This window comes from Peromyscus maniculatus, chromosome 2, assembly GCF_049852395.1.
Source record: "Peromyscus maniculatus bairdii isolate BWxNUB_F1_BW_parent chromosome 2, HU_Pman_BW_mat_3.1, whole genome shotgun sequence".
Taxonomy (NCBI): domain Eukaryota; kingdom Metazoa; phylum Chordata; class Mammalia; order Rodentia; family Cricetidae; genus Peromyscus; species Peromyscus maniculatus.
The window spans coordinates 110,655,468-110,671,285 of record NC_134853.1 but is presented as its reverse complement, the minus strand read 5'-3'; the positions used below and the strand labels follow the sequence as shown (position 1 = coordinate 110,671,285).

At 40.5% G+C, this 15,818-nt stretch overlaps 1 long non-coding RNA gene across 2 annotated transcripts in view; it reads right to left on the bottom strand.

Annotated features, from left to right (window-relative positions):
* Positions 1–15,818, bottom strand: part of LOC121827288 (uncharacterized) — a 56,966-nt gene that overhangs the window by 29,409 nt on the left and 11,739 nt on the right. The window contains exon 1 of one of the 2 annotated variants that reach the window (XR_013049194.1): positions 5,579–5,640. The exons of the other annotated variant lie outside the window; for it this stretch is intronic. This is a non-coding gene — a long non-coding RNA (uncharacterized LOC121827288). Of the gene's footprint in view, positions 1–5,578; positions 5,641–15,818 lie in introns of those variants that run through there. 2 annotated transcript variants of the gene reach the window in all.

The following is a 15,818-nucleotide window of genomic DNA, read 5'->3' as shown; positions in this document are numbered from 1 at the left end:
GGAGCTCAAACAGCTTAGCTAGGGAAAAGGGGAAAGGGAGAAACCTTTGAGCCACTTGAGTTGGCCCTTTTATTCTGATTTCATGAATATCAAACTCTCTTCTGAATAAATAATGACTTTATGGAAGTTTTTTTTTTCTTATAAGGAAATCCTGATTTATTTTAATTAATATTGTTTTCCTTCCTGAAAGATGGATTCTCTTTGAAAGATTTGGCCAGCCCAGGATCTGATTTCACAGTCAACCAAGACTGCTTATGCAGACCCTTTGGGAAGTGGCCAATTTGGCACTCCCAGTAGCAACTTGACCTCATGGCTCTTCATACAGTGCAAACATCCACCTTATGAATTCACACTCTGTGGTGATTTCACCACTGACTTAGTAACAGAGAAAAAAGCATTTCCTTCTCAAAAATTGGTTTGAAAGAACCATTATTTTCCTTTGTTTGCTGTGGAAACTTCACTGCCTTAGAAATTTTATCACGCATTAGGCCTAAGCTGTATAAAGTAAAGCACACCTCCAATTTAATGAGAAAATTCCATTTGTCATGACACTGATTCAATTTATAAAAATATTTCCTGGGAAACAAGCATTCTATGAAAATATTAATGCTTATAATACATTGGCTGGATTTATAATTGGACCTACTTTTCAATTATGCAACCTAACACTTAAAAAATACTGGTAGCCAAAAACATATGCCTCCCATGCACTGTGTTGTTTTATGTGTAGATGAAGTAACACTTTTTTTTAGATCTCTCCTTTAGTTATATCTATAGAATCAAGAAGTATGCCACATCACAAAGCAAGTGACATAGAGACTAGAGACTGGAGACTTCTCTGCTGCCGTTGCTCCATAAGGCCATTCCATCCCTGCATCCTAACACATATTCATGTACATATGTGCACACACAAACACACCTCCCTTTAAACCTTTCTAAAGTACTGCAGCATGTTGTTTAGTCTGTGAGCTTGTGCTTATATCACACTCCTGATCTCTGCATGTTTAACTAAATCAGGCTTGTGGTTACAGGAGCCACAACTGAGTTATTCCTAACTTCCTCAAAATGAAGTTAGACAATAACTCTGCAGTTAGACAATCATCTCCCAATGCTCTCTCTCAGCAGGAAATATTTGGAATGGATGTTAAGTTAGAAAGATTGATCGAGAAATATGAGAACTCATTCCTTTTCCTTTAAGGAAACTGGTTAAAGGGGATTTTGAGCAGTACTTTTCTGGAACTTTCCAATATACTAAAGAACTGTAGTTTATATTTCTTAATAATTGTTCTTGAAGGAGGAGCCGCTTTGAATAAGGCATGGGAAAGTACGCTACCCGTGCCTTAGAAGTGCAGGAGTGCCCTCTGGTGGGTCTAGGTAGTCACTTCAGAAACTTGAAGCTCCAACCACTAAAATCTTATTTCCAGGAGCAGTGGTGTCTTGTTCTGTCTTTGCCCATCCAGGAAGCCCCATTTCAAACTCTGCTGTCACATCTAGACTTCTCTTAACTTTTCATATTCTTTATCATGCATAAAATGTGTACGTGTGTGTGTGCACGAGTGTGTGTGTGTGTGTGTGTGTGTGTGTGTGTATATATGTGTGTGTGTGTGTGTGTGTGTGTGTGTGTGTGTATAAAGAGTTTATGAACTTACAATCAGTAGCTCACTGGTAAGAACCGAAGCTCGCCATTGCTTTCTGCATTTTCTTTCACACAGTGCATCCTCGCATTTCATTTAAAATACATTAGTTCTGAAAACATAGCGTTGCCATCCTCTCCCAGGTTTGGAGTCAGCAGGGATGGCTATAAATATGGGTGTTCTGGCACCACGGGCAGCATTCTTCTGCTCCCACTTAGGTGAGAGTCTTTCTCAAGTTTCAGAGTCTCAGATCACTGTGCTGACATATTATTCTTCAAAATCTTTATGCCAGGTATATGACTGTACAGTGTTTTTTAATCCAGCTTAAACGGTGTCTTTATAATTGTTAGAATGTATATCAGCTAATGCTGACATTTCTCTCCACTGTAGAAATATGTTTGAGCACCATTTTAAAGGGTCTTAGTAAGTATAGGGTCACAGATGGAGATAAAATGAAAACAGACTCTATCAAAAATTTATATCTTAAGGTTCCCACTCCTACATTTACATATTTTTGGGGTTACAAAGAAAGGACCAAATTCACAAGAAGCTTGATTGAAATCTTAAGGCCAACAAGGTGATTATCTGGCTCTTAATCAAACACTAACGATTACTCTTACATACCAAGAAATGCATTTCAGGCTCAGTTGGGGGAGGTCAATGACATCTTACCTATCTCCTGACTTCTCAAGTCCAGTTTATATCCTCTTGTTACAAGAGACCAACAGTCCGAAGACAGCTCTCCTTTGCTGTCTTTGGGTTAGTACCATTTACTCTCTCAGTTTTAAAGTTAATAGTAAGAGTAAGAGTTGCCTCACAGGTTGTGGGATGGATTTAGTAACATAACACATGAAAATCAGTTTCCTACATCTGAGGGATTAAATACTCAAGAGATGTAATCCTCAACAGTACTATGATTATTATACTGTGAGATATTCAAATACCTCCAATCTTGCTGGTTTTAACCAGTTCCTGATGCCATAATCTTATCTAGTTTTATCTGTCTTAGAAAACATCTAGGTGTGCTGGCCTCTTATCTTAGTCCTTGATTTCTGTCACCCGTATGCACTCTGACCCTCATGGTCATAACCAAGCATCCCTGCTAAACCTCCCTGCCAAACTGGCTTCTCTCACCTTGAACACTAGTCCTTTCACATCTGCTCAGGGCTGACTGAAAGTCTTATTTCTGACATCATATGGCCAGCCTTGAGCTCCAGGATGCCCTGAATGAAATCCAGCCATGTATATGGCTAACAGCTCCTAAATCTTACATCTATTTTTGAGAAATAGTCTTTCTACAAACTTCTCATATATCAACTGCCCAGTTTACACAACACAAGGTTTCAGTCAGTCATTCTGTTACTTACCTGCTTGGACACCCTGTAGATCAGAGAGCCTGCTAAAATCATGGCCTAGCATTCTACTCCTACTTGCTCCTTCCCTAACTCCACAAGTAAAAAAAATCCTCAATGACATGAGGATGTGGACAGTGAGTCCCACACTTTACATAGTTAACACCTGCAATTCAAAGTTTTAATAAATTTGAAAACCTCAAAGTTACAATAGAACACTCTGTGTGTGTCTCATATAAAGAGAAAGATCAAAGCACATAAAATAAAGGAGCATGGAACAAGAACTTCAGTATTGGGGGATTTATTGAGGCAACTCCTTGTAGTTAAAAAGGAGGTTTATTTGGGGGTAGCTTACAGTCAGTAAAGGGGTTGGTTACAGGATCCGGGAGAAGTGGAGTGCAGTCCAGCAGTGTTCTCTGGAGAACTCTGCTCGGTCTACCATCCAGCATCCAGGATCACAAGGAACCAAGAGACCCAGCACATCCAGATCTCAGGTCTTAAGGGCTCCTGTCTTGGCCCCGCCCCAGGGACAGATCATAAGTAGGCATGGCAGTTGCCAGAAGCCTCACAAAGGGCAGTACTTCCAGGTCAAACCCACTACACTTCAGGTGTAAAAAAAAAAAAAAAAAAAAAAAAAAAAAAAAAAAAAAAAAAAAAGCTATCAAAAGAGCTGATATACAAGAAAACAGCATAAACAGTATGAGAAGGGTAAGATGATTCTTCATAAATAGCATCCATTCAGCAATGACATGAGGATGGGAACAGTGAGTCCCACACTTTACATAGTGAAGCAATGAATCCTCTAGATTAAGGAAAGTAATGATGACTTTCTTTATTGTGATTTCATCCCACTCTGGTTTAAATATAGTTACCAGGAACCTTGAATAAAGACCTACTTGGATAATATCATGAAAATATTTACATGCCTGCATTCACTATGGTATGATATGCAACTAACAAGAGGGGAAAGCAACCCAATATTCATGGAAAACAAATAAATAAAGAAGTGTGGCATACAGATGTTTTCAACCATTAGGCAGAAATCAGATCACATACTATAATATGGATGAATCTTCAGGGCATTATGCTAAGTGGAATCAGACAGTCACAAATACTGTATGACTCCGTATATATGAAGTGTCTAAAGTAGCCAAATTCAAGGAAGCAAAAAAGTAGAATCACGGGTGAGTAGGGACAGGGAACAGGGGCAGTTTTTCAATGAGTCCAGAGTTTAACTGGAGGTGTAGCTCAGTAGCAAACCTCTTGCACAAATCCCTATGTTGAACCCTCAGCAACTGCACAAATCAGTGAATACACTGTTTCCATTAATATAGTGTTAGTTATATTACTGTTAGTAATATTAATATTATACTGTTAATAATTAATATGGTATTTTTGCAAGATGAAGTTTAAGGGATTTGTGGCATCACAATATAAACATACTTAACACCTCTGAACTGCACTTAAAAGGGCTTAAGGAAATGGATTTTAGGCTGTTTTTTACTATAGTGCAGTGATTTGAACCACTTCTTTGTGTGCATGTCTGTATCTGCCCTGTATGTATCAGATTGAAGAAATAAGTTGAACAGCTATCTCAAGCAACAGCAACTTCTTATAATACCTTCCTGTATGCAACAAAGTAGCAAGGGAATTTGCCCATGGAAACAACCCTGTTGGGAGAAATAAAAGGACAATGGTCTCTTTCTTTCTTGTCTCATAGAAGGAAACTTATAGTTAATTCCTGTGAACTCAAAAGAGAGCCTGGAGCCAAGTTGCAAGGATGAAAATCTTGCCCTGTGTAAGAATGAGTCATTACTGTAAAACAAGTGAACTGTGACCCACTCTGAAAATGGCAGGACAGGGTATTTCTCTTATTCTATAGTGTCCATTGGGGTCTCAGCTCATGCTTTTCAGTATGACCAATCCAGAGTCTTCGATGGGCTCTCGCTCTCCTTCCTCCTCCCCCTCTTCTTAATCTCCCCTCCCCGCTCACTTCTTTTCTTCTTTCCTTCCTCCTCCCTTCCCCTTCTCCCCACCCTAAACCCCCCCACTTGCTTTCCTCCTAACACACACACACACACACACACACACACACACACACACACACACACACACCTCATATACATCACATCTGTAGTCTTAATCTAAAATTCATCTCAAGTATCTTGAGAAAATTCTGTCATGATCACATTGCTTATAACTTTTGGGCAGTTCATCTGTGTAGTGGCTTTGCCCATGGTATTCAGTCTAGTGATACATATGTGTGTATGTGTGTATGTATGTATGTATGTATGTATGTATGTATGTATGTATGTTAGTATTACATAACAAAACACATCCAACTTGGCTATATTTTTTCCTTTTTCTTTTATTGAAAATAGATTCTTTTCATACAATATATTCTAATTGGTTTTATTCTTGAGTCAAGAGAGCAGCACAGATATAATTTATTATCAGTGTACATCACAAGTAGGACTCTTGACAAATGCAAATGGTATGTTCCTTCATTTGCTCAAACACCGCTTTACTCACTCAGTAAGCATCATTCCAGGTACTAGATGGGTGTAAAGTTATGAGCAAACAAACTCTTACCTCTGTTATACTGCTGTCCAACTCAGCTGTGCCAGGCTCTGGTATCTGCCCTCAGGAGAATTCTGACGGAGCCGAAAATTTCTGTATTACTAGAGTACCTGAGAACCAGCACACATAGAAAGTGCACACAGTGTGCTGTACTGAGTTAAAGCAATCATTCCTTGTGAAAATAGTGTGTCCATTTGCATAGTGCTTACAGACTCACCTTTCATAAATTCTGAGTTTCACAAAAGTGTTCTATGGTGTAGATTAATGTGTGTAAGAGTCTATGTGGCTGTGTGTCCAAATTGCCCCTTTAAAAAACATCTGATCTTTCTGACACCCTCTTCAGCTGTGATTAAGACGTTAATCTAATTATCCCAGAAGTGTGTCTGAGGCTCTATTTCCCTAAGTCCTTTTAACTTGTCCATTCATGAGCTCACAGAAGCTCCATCCCCAGCAAATGGACTGTCACAAAACATGCAGCAACAAAGTCACTATCCTGACAAATAGAAACTTCTTTCCTCATCACAACTTACTTGTAAAGTATCAGCCTCCCAGTGGGGGAAAAACTGCAGGGAAATCATGCATACGTTTATAAGTCTTAAAACTTTAGAATTGCCAACTGGGCAACCTTCATACCCCATTAAATGTGCAGACTCGAAAATCCTGATTTTACCCTTGTTTTGTTACAAGGGGTTGATCAGCTTTGCAGTCAAGCCACATATTTCTTGAGCTTTGCTCTAAAAGTGCACCAGCTACTTCCCACCATTAGAAAGTCTTCCCTTCAGTATAATAGCCTTGTCAGTTAGTTTCAGCTGGAAAGAACAAGCCATATCTCACGGCACCATTTAGCACAGACTTGGTCTATGAGGACACCACAGAACAAGCAAGCCTCTCAGTTTGCAGTTAATGAATCAAAGTTTAAGGCGACAAATTGGCTTGCTGAGGCAAAATAGTTAATTAACTTTTAGTCAGAAATATTCATCCTGCTTTTTTGGCATAAACAAGTCTCATAAACTCTGCTTACTTACCCAAGTGCTTTTTCTCTCTTCTTGTATCCCAAGGCATCATTCTGGGCTCTTAATACATTATGTCAGAGAAGTCTTATAATTTGAATCTGTTTTTTAAGTGTTTTCAGATTCCGGGGCCAAAAGGAAAAAAAATATATATATATAACTCCTCATCATTAATTGGGGTTTTATAAACACTGGAAAATTAACCATTTTAAAAACAAAACAACAACAAACACCTAGCAATCAGTGCTACGGTCTCTATGACTTTGGATGCTAATTGAATCAGATTTTGTATTTTTTAAAGTAAACACGTTAATTCCAGTGTGAGGTTAGCTGTGCTTAGCTGTCAGGTAAGGCTGCTACAGACTAATGTTGCAGCAATAGCTTGTGTTTCTAATTAGCCAAGAGGTTTAATGACAACCACTCCAGAGCCTCTTGCCTTGGGCACTTTATAGATGCATAATTTCCTTAAAACAACATCTTAAATATTAGCTAATAAGAGACCTATGTCCACAGCTTTGCTGAATACCTACCTAAGGCCCCGTGTCTTATACATTCTCCAGCTGACCTTCCAAAATAACTTTTTGCTAATTTTTTCCTCAACTATGTGTCCTAGGAAGAGATCATTCATATTTTCCATGAGAAAGCATCTATTGCCTCCTGTCTTCAGTCTACATTTTCAAAAGGAAGACCATCTGCTACAGTGGACGCTTGTGTTTAACTCTCTCCGACAATAAGTGCTGCTAAATTTTGCCCTTTACAGTGTTGTGTGTTTACTGTCTTCTAGCTCTGTGCCAGATTTTTTAAACCCAAGTCATTATCATTTTATGAGATGACTTTTTTCCAAAGGCAAATTATAGGCTCATGAATGAAGCACGTGTTAGGCCAGACATGGTGCTTATTGTTGAAGTGGCTTGTTTGTGCATATGATACATCAAGGTAATGCTTTTCTACGCACATTTAGAGATGAAAAGCTCACACTAGAGAAGGAGACCCTCATTTGAAAAGCCCAGTTACTGGAGCTGTTCTGGAAGTCAACTTATTTCCCCACAAGTAATATAAAGACATTTAACTCACATTGGCTAGGCCTATTTTTCACCAAACCCATCCTAACAAGATTGGTTGTTTTAACCAACATTTACTGGACTCCTATAAGGTATTGGGTAACGTTCTGGAAGCTGAGAGCCTAAGATGAACACACCTACCTTGAAGATATGCAAGGCACTTGCACATACTTCATTTTTGTGAGACATGCTCTCTAATTTTTCCTTGGGAGTCTAGTCATGTATTCTTCACCCTACTGTTGGGTCCCATTCATCCCTCCACCTGCCCCTTGGCTTCACCTGGAGCCAATACTCATCTATAAAATCCACAGCACGGTGTACAGGGTTTTACTGAAGCAGAAAGGGTATTCACACAGGAATACAACAGTGAAGGAAATCGGAATGGACAGAAAATGTTCCTGAAAGAGATGACAGGCAAATCATGAATAGTGAGAATGTATTAAATAATTATTCTCAGGCCTGCACGATGACTCATGAAGTAAAGGCCACTATGCCTGATGATCAAAGATTTACCCCGCTCCCCAAAACCCACATGGGGAAAGAGAGAACTGATTCCCATAAACTGTTCTGTGACCCTCACGTGTGAACCATGGCACATGCAAACACAGAGAGAGAGAGAGAGAGAGAGAGAGAGAGAGAGAGAGAGAGAGAGAGAGAGAGAGAGAATCAATAAACAAATGTACACATTTTAAATTTATCTATTTTTGTTTCTATTTGGTTAGTTGGCTGCTTGTATGTCTATGCGCCACATGTGTGCCTGGTACCCACAAAGGCCAGAAGAGGGTGAATCCTTGAGACTGGAGCTACATTGTTGTGAGAAGCTATGTGGATGCTGGAGATCAAACTCAGGTCCTCTAGGAGAGCTGCCAGTGCTCTTAAGCATTGAGCCATATCTCAAGCCCAACATTTTTTAACTATTGATTTCTTAAAATATATTTCTTGGGGTTGGGGATTTAGCTCAGTGATAGAGCTCTTGCCTAGCAAGCACAAGGCCCAAGCTCTGAAAAAAAAAAGTATGTTTCTCAAATAAAAAAAAATCAATACAATCTAGAAACTTAAGAATATAAATTCTTGGGTCACTAGTCAGAACCCTGGGTATTAACAAGTTCCCCAGTTGACTGAGACACATGTAAAGCTCTGAAGGCAAGCTTTCATAGAGTGAGATACAGCAGCACCTGAAGTTTTCTAGGCCATCCAACCATTCTGAATATTGGCTATTAACAGTCCACAGCTGCACTCTTCTGAGAATTAGTCTTAGACTAAGAGTGTGGTGGAATAATCTTTTTGTACACTATGAAGAGGTGTCTCTGTCAAAGTACCTTCTAATTGGTTTAATAAAGAGCTAAATGACCAATAGCTAGACAGGAGGTATAGGTGGGACTTCCAAGCACAGAGAGAACTCTGGGAAGAAGAGAGGCAGAGAAGCCAGCCAGATGCAGAAAGAGTCAGTCACACAGAATGGGATAAAGGTAAAAGCCTTAGGCAGAACATAGAGTAACAAAAATATGGTTAATTTATGTTATAAGAGTTAGTTAGGAACAAGCCTAAGCTGTAGGACTAGCTTTCATAATTAATAAGAAGTGTACATCTCTGTGTCACTATTTGGGAGTTGGCTGATGGAACAGAGAAAGACTTGTTACATAAGAAAGCTCACCTAGGAATGCCAGGAAAGCTACACCCTCTCCAAAAGTGCCCCCATGGTAACTTAGATATGGAGATTGAAAAGGCCAGTCCCCTCCCTTTGTGGTGGACAAACTCTGTGCTGTGCTTCATGTACCAGAATTTCCTCAAGCAATCTATGGGACCCGTTTCTGACTAGATGCCTTTTTCTGCCTTCTCTTATTCCCTTCCACACTTCTTGTGAGAGCACTCCCTAAATAAGTTACCAATACAGAAATTTCCATCACAGGAAACCAACCAAAAACAGTGGTACTCCGTGATGGTGGGGTGTTTACAGTGTGGTGAGGCAAGGTCTGCACTGAGAAGCAGAAAGTTTAAGTTGACAAGGCTCAAGGGAGCCTGTCTATGATTTCTTTGTAAATCACTCTATAAAAATCATCTAAATACACACAAACACATCTGCAGAGTAAACTTCGGTGCATATAAAGTATTGACATGAGAAGAGGAAAGGAATCATTCAGACTTTACACTCAGGAAAACATCTTTCCTATCTGCAGTGAATACTATCTTATGTTCCACATCTCACTGGAACAGGTCCCCAGACCTTAGCACAACCGAACCCACGGTGGAAGTACCATTCAGGTCATAAAACTCAGTTTGTAGACAGTACCACCAGCCAAAATGAAAACAAAGACTTAATCCATCAAAGTCCACAGCTATGGGAAAGTCTCTAAGTGTATTAACGTTGCTTTTTGGCTTCTATAGTTTGCTTCTGGCTAACTGTTCTTGTTAGCTGAAGCTTGTCAACTCAGGATATGGTTTTTGTACTTAAAAGCTCACTCTGAGAAAGACTTGGGGCTATGCTGGGATCCCAAACACCCAGTGTATTCGCCAGCCAGCTAATAAAGACTTTTATTGTCTTAAACCCATGTCCATGTAGTCTTCTCTGGTGGATAACCCACAACATCATGAAGCATCATAAATGTGCAGACTTTGAAAACCACAGAGGTTAGGAACTACATGATCACTTCCAGAGAGAGATTTTTGAAAATCTGAAAAAGAAAGGACTGATAAAGTGAAGACCTAAACTAATTCTTACAGGGTGGAGTGGAGAGCTGTGAGAAAGTAGACCCTGGACTGAGGAGAGATGGTGGAAGCCAAAGAAAGTTCAGTAAGATTTGCCTTGGACTCCCCACTGACCCCTCCGTTTTCAGGAGCTTCTTGACTTGACTCATTAAGCTCCTACTATTGAGTACAAAGTTTGGTGAGCATGTTTAATTTCTCTTCTAAACCCTTCCATTCTCCTTTCTTCTCATGATACTTAGTATTACGTGTCACCTTCAATGGGATACAGGGTGCTCAGGCACCTGGTAAAGCATCATTTCTATGGATGTGAGATAATTTTCAGAAGAAATTGACATTTGAAATCAGCAGGCTGAGAAAAGATGTTCCCTCATTCTTGTGGGTATGCACCATCTAATTTGTTGAGACCTGAGACAGAACAAAAAGTCATAAAGGTGAGTTTCTCTCCTTTCTACACTGCACCATCTACTGTCCCCTTTCCCTGTAAGGTCATTAGCACCTTGTTTTGAAGCCTTTGGGATCAGTCCAAAGAACTCCACCAGCTTGCTTGGTGCTCTGGCTTGTAAATACATGTCTCTGGACTTCTTGGCCTCTATAATCTCATGAGCCAATTCCCATGAAAAGTCTCCCTTGTATATGTGTTATCTGTACATACCTGATTAGTCCTGTGTCTTTGGAGGACCCTGATAAATAAATAGAAATTTTTTTGCCATAGAAATTAATGCTTCTACCAGGGCTTCTTTCTAAATTACACCAGTGAAACATGGGAATCATTTCAATAGTCCAAACTTCTCCCATTTTTCTGATGTCCAAGTAAGGACACAAAAAAAAATTAAGATATCCTAGAAGTGTTTCCTTGTTGGAACAAAATTTTAAAAGATAGGTAAGCATTCTCCATCCCAGAAAACTGACTAAATCTCTACTGCTAGTTACAGCAAAGAGGGACCTTTCCTTCCTGACCTGCACTAGGTCAGAAAACTAGAAATGCCTAGAGGATCTCCCTTCTATGTGCTGGCACAGACAGGACCAGTTTCTGAAGAATGCCAGTTCTCTAAGAATAAAGGGGACTGGTGCCACAAACAGGTACACGCCATTTCTGGGTTCCTGCATTAATAGTGTCCAAAGCCAAACCCACCTTGACATTTTTCAGTAAGACACTAAATGATGCCTGGGATTTTTCTTTCACATTAATATTTTTTCTGTCACTCTCAACAGGGGCCTAATGTAAGATGCCTTCCTTCTGAGAAAATAAATGCAGTGAGAATCCTGCCTCCCTATAAGCTTTACTCTTTCTCTTGAGGACCTCTCACTGCCTCTCCCCTCCTCCTGTTCATGCATACTATTCACAGAAGTCCATTCTGCCTGAAGAGTTCCATGTGCCTTCTCCAGAAGTAACTCTCTGTTTACTCCTTCACATTATTCTGGTGGGGACATCTTGTTTTCCATTGAGCAGCCTTGGGTCAGGATTACATAAAAGCATACTTCAAAAAATGGAAGTCCAGCAGTAATTCAAACGTTTACTATTCCAAAATCCTCAAATTTTGATTCTCTCACACGGCCTTTTGGACTTTCATCTGGGGAGCCCCAGAAGCTCTCTGTGTATAAGAACACAGTTGGGGATGATCTCATGCTGCTTCCTCCCTCCAGCGCAAGGCAGGATGTCATGGCCTTTGGACAGATCATAATATGGTTAGTGTTTATCTTCATTGCTGCATGTGGTATATGATTGCTAAATTTGAGATGAATATGTTTGTTTAAACTTCTAAACTACACTTATTAACTGAAAAACACTGTCCCCAAAACGTGAGCACTACTATGCCAATTAATTATCTTGAATCCATCTGAACAGAACAGATTTCAGAAAGTCACTTAGAAGGTTTTGGCTGTTCTTTCTGAAATGTTTTTGATGGGGTTTTAATGTTTTAAAAGTCTGACAGCTGCTTCTGAAAATGAAATTCTGTTTGTCAGCAAGCTACAGCTAACTCATTTCAATAAACAGGTGATCTGTTCTCTTAGAGAAGGGTTGAAAGCACTCGCTGACATCTGAGTGGAAAAGAAAACTGGGCAATTTGAAGTGGTTGGTGGAATGAAGTCTCAAATCAGATCCTGTGAATGTCAGAGAGAGACTGGGCACCCAGCAGACTGCTTTGGTCTGTCTCTGAGGAAAGGGATCGAATTGCAAATAATACTTGTCTACCACCTGATGTAGGAAAAGAAAGAGGACAACATGGTAATCTAGTTCCTCCATAAACACTTTCTTGTTTATTGTTAAAAAGACCCATCATGCAGAGCAGCTTCCTGGACTTCGTGTTCCTATGTATTAACAAACATTCTTATTGTGGATAATATTAAACCAGACATTATTTTCCAAAAGCATTTTAGTAAAAGAAATGCCATTTCTAGGAGCTAGGGAGATGGCTCAGTGGATAAATGCTTGCCATTAAAATATGAGGACTGGAATTTGGATCCCCAGAACCCATGTAAAGGCTTGGTGGGCATGACAACCCACCTGTAATTCCAGCCTCAAGGATCCCCAGAACAAGCCTAATCGTAACTGAGAGTTCCAGGTTTGATTGAGAGAACTTGGCTCAATGAATGATATGGAAAAACAGTTAAAGATGACTCCCTAATATCAACGTCAAGCGTACACACACACACACACACACACACAGCACACATACACACACACACATGCATAGCATACACATTGACACAGCTGTGAAAGTAGAAAAAGAAAAAGAAAAGCCTCTTCTAACCATTCCTAAATGTACCCAGCAGTTTGCTGGGCCAGATTAGCAACTGCCCAGCTTCTTTGTACATTTGGCATTTCTAATTGTCTATTGATCCACAATTGACTCTTGACCTTAAAAACACAAGTACATGCCATCAACATCTGGCTGTAAAACGACAGAAACCACAGTGCCTTTTTCAACACAGAGAGTATCATGCAGGTTCCGAAAGGCATCCAATGCAATGACTGAATTAGTCAAATGAGAGCACTGAGATAGCCCTGGGGGGATGCAACTAAAGGTAAGATTGTAAGAACCTTGAGTTGGTGAAGAGGACACACCCTGAGCCACAGCTGATAGCTCTGTGGGGATGTGACATAGTATTGAACTGAGTCCTAATGCCATAATGATATTCCCATAGATTAAAGCATCTCTCAACCCTCATCAAGAAACTTCTACTTGCAATAGATGGCGATTGAATGGAGATCCACAATCAGTTGAGATGCAGAGACTATAAGGCTGTGGGACGATCAGCTTAGACAGGATATCTATATCACATGCCTTCCTCCCAAATCTCAAGGATTGTTGCAGAAGAGGGGGCAGGAAGACTGTGAAAGCCAGAGGCTGTGGAGGGATAGAAGGAAAGTGTCCTCTGGACAGAGCAGGGCAGCTGCACATATGAGCTCACAGCAGTTATGGAGGCATACACAAGCCCCATGCACACCCAAGCCAGACCAAATCACAGCATGGAGAACGGGGGTGGACATGAAGTTCCACCCCTAGCTAAGTAATTATTGGCAACTGATAGCTTTGGGGAGAGGGAGGGTCAATTTTCTTTAAGAATGTAGCACCTGGGGGGTTGACCGTGAACCAGTGGAAGACCATACATCCAAGGACATGTGGGCAGTACAAACTGGACTTGAAAAAGGACACAAAGTTGGGTGGGTAGGGAAAGGGGCATAGATATGCGAGGAGTGAATATGATCAAAACACATTGTGCAAAATTTTCAAAGAACTAAGAAAGAAAAGAAAAGGAAGGAAGGGGAAAGATGGATGGACTGGTTCTCATAGTGCAGCAAGTAATCCCAGAATAGCCCTAACGATTGCTTTTTGGATCATCCAGTGCCTCTTGACCCATCACAGTATGGGAGTAGGTAAAAAGTTTAGACAAGTCCTTTCCACTGCCCGCTATTCAGTATTGCCAGTACTAGTGCTGACAGAGTATCAAGAAGAATCATTTTGGAAAGAAGGAAGGGAGCATGGAGGGGGAAGAAGAATATCAATAACAAAAAGTCAAGAAGATGTAGCTTTCATGGCCCCAAAATAGCATCAAAAATGGAGAATAGGAACGCTTCCCTGAAGTTGAGATAACCATCAGATACCAAACTTGTCTGTTCCACTCCAAACTCGACATACTCTCCACTCTTCTGACCCCAATGTAACCAAAAAGGTATATAGATATAGAGATAGAGATAAATAAGTTTTCCCTAAGCACTAAATCAAATGGCTTGTCACAGCCGTGTCCAAACCCGACCCAGAAGCAAGTGAATGTTTATTTTGGCTTGTGGTTTCTGTCTCAGCTTCAACTGCATTTGTGCTCCTTTCTTTGCCAGACTTCACATTTTCCCTCTCATTTTGCTCTGCTTTCTGTTTTCTTTCTCACTGTAAATCCGGGGAAGTGACAGGAGCCATAAGCCCCCCTGCAGCCTGAATCAGACTCTATGCATACCCTTTCCTCCACCAAAGAAATTGGTCCCTTGCTTTGAAAGTTCTCAAGACATGGACAGAAGCCATCCACACATTTTGCAGGAATGTAATACAAATTGTGTCTTATCCAGCCCCAACAGAGCTCTTTTTACCTTCTCAAATCTAAGGAGCCCGGCTTCGCTGTCCACACTGCTATCAGCACATGGCATTCTGAGTTCCTACCAGAATCGTCCATGAAGCTCTGCTTGTAGCCTTCTGGGGCTTCTCTGGCCCACAGTTCCAAGTGCTTCCAAATTCCTCCAACAAAGCAGTTCCAGATGACTACAGAGCACATGATCAGGTGTTTTACAGCATTTCTCATTGCCAGTTTTCTATATTAATTAGTTTTCTCATCACTGTGACCAAATACCTGACAAGAAGAAACTTAGCTGTTGAAGGGTTTCTTTTGACTAATGGTCTAAGGGCACAGTCCGTCAGCATGTGGAGGGAATATCAGAAGGAATGGCTCTCAGCTGTGGTAGGAGAATGTGACAGCTGCTTGTTCACATCTGGGTGGAACAGAAAGGATGATCAGGACAGAAAATGGGGTCCAGATAGAAACTTGAAGGCCTGTCCCAGCAGTGACCCACTTCCCCCACAGCTAGGCACCACTTTCTGGAGATCCCCCCGAAACAGCACCACCAGCAAGGAACAAGTATTCAAATACATGTACCTGCAGCATACATGTCACATTCAAACCATAACATGTAATGAGGTATAGTCACAACAATTTCCCAGTGGAAAAAAAAAAGCTGTGGACTTTGGGCAAGTTGCACACTTTCCCTGGGCATTAGTTTTCTTTTATGTGGTACACATTTTAGATACACTAAAATTTTAGATGTACATGAAATATTAGGAACACATTTGTAAATAGATGATCTACATATAGTACTTACCTCAATGCTAGTTCTAAGACAGACACACAGCAAACATTAGCTGACTTCCTTTTCTCCCTTACTCCTCATCCTTTTTATGGAATACATGGCTTTGGGCCCTGCTACAA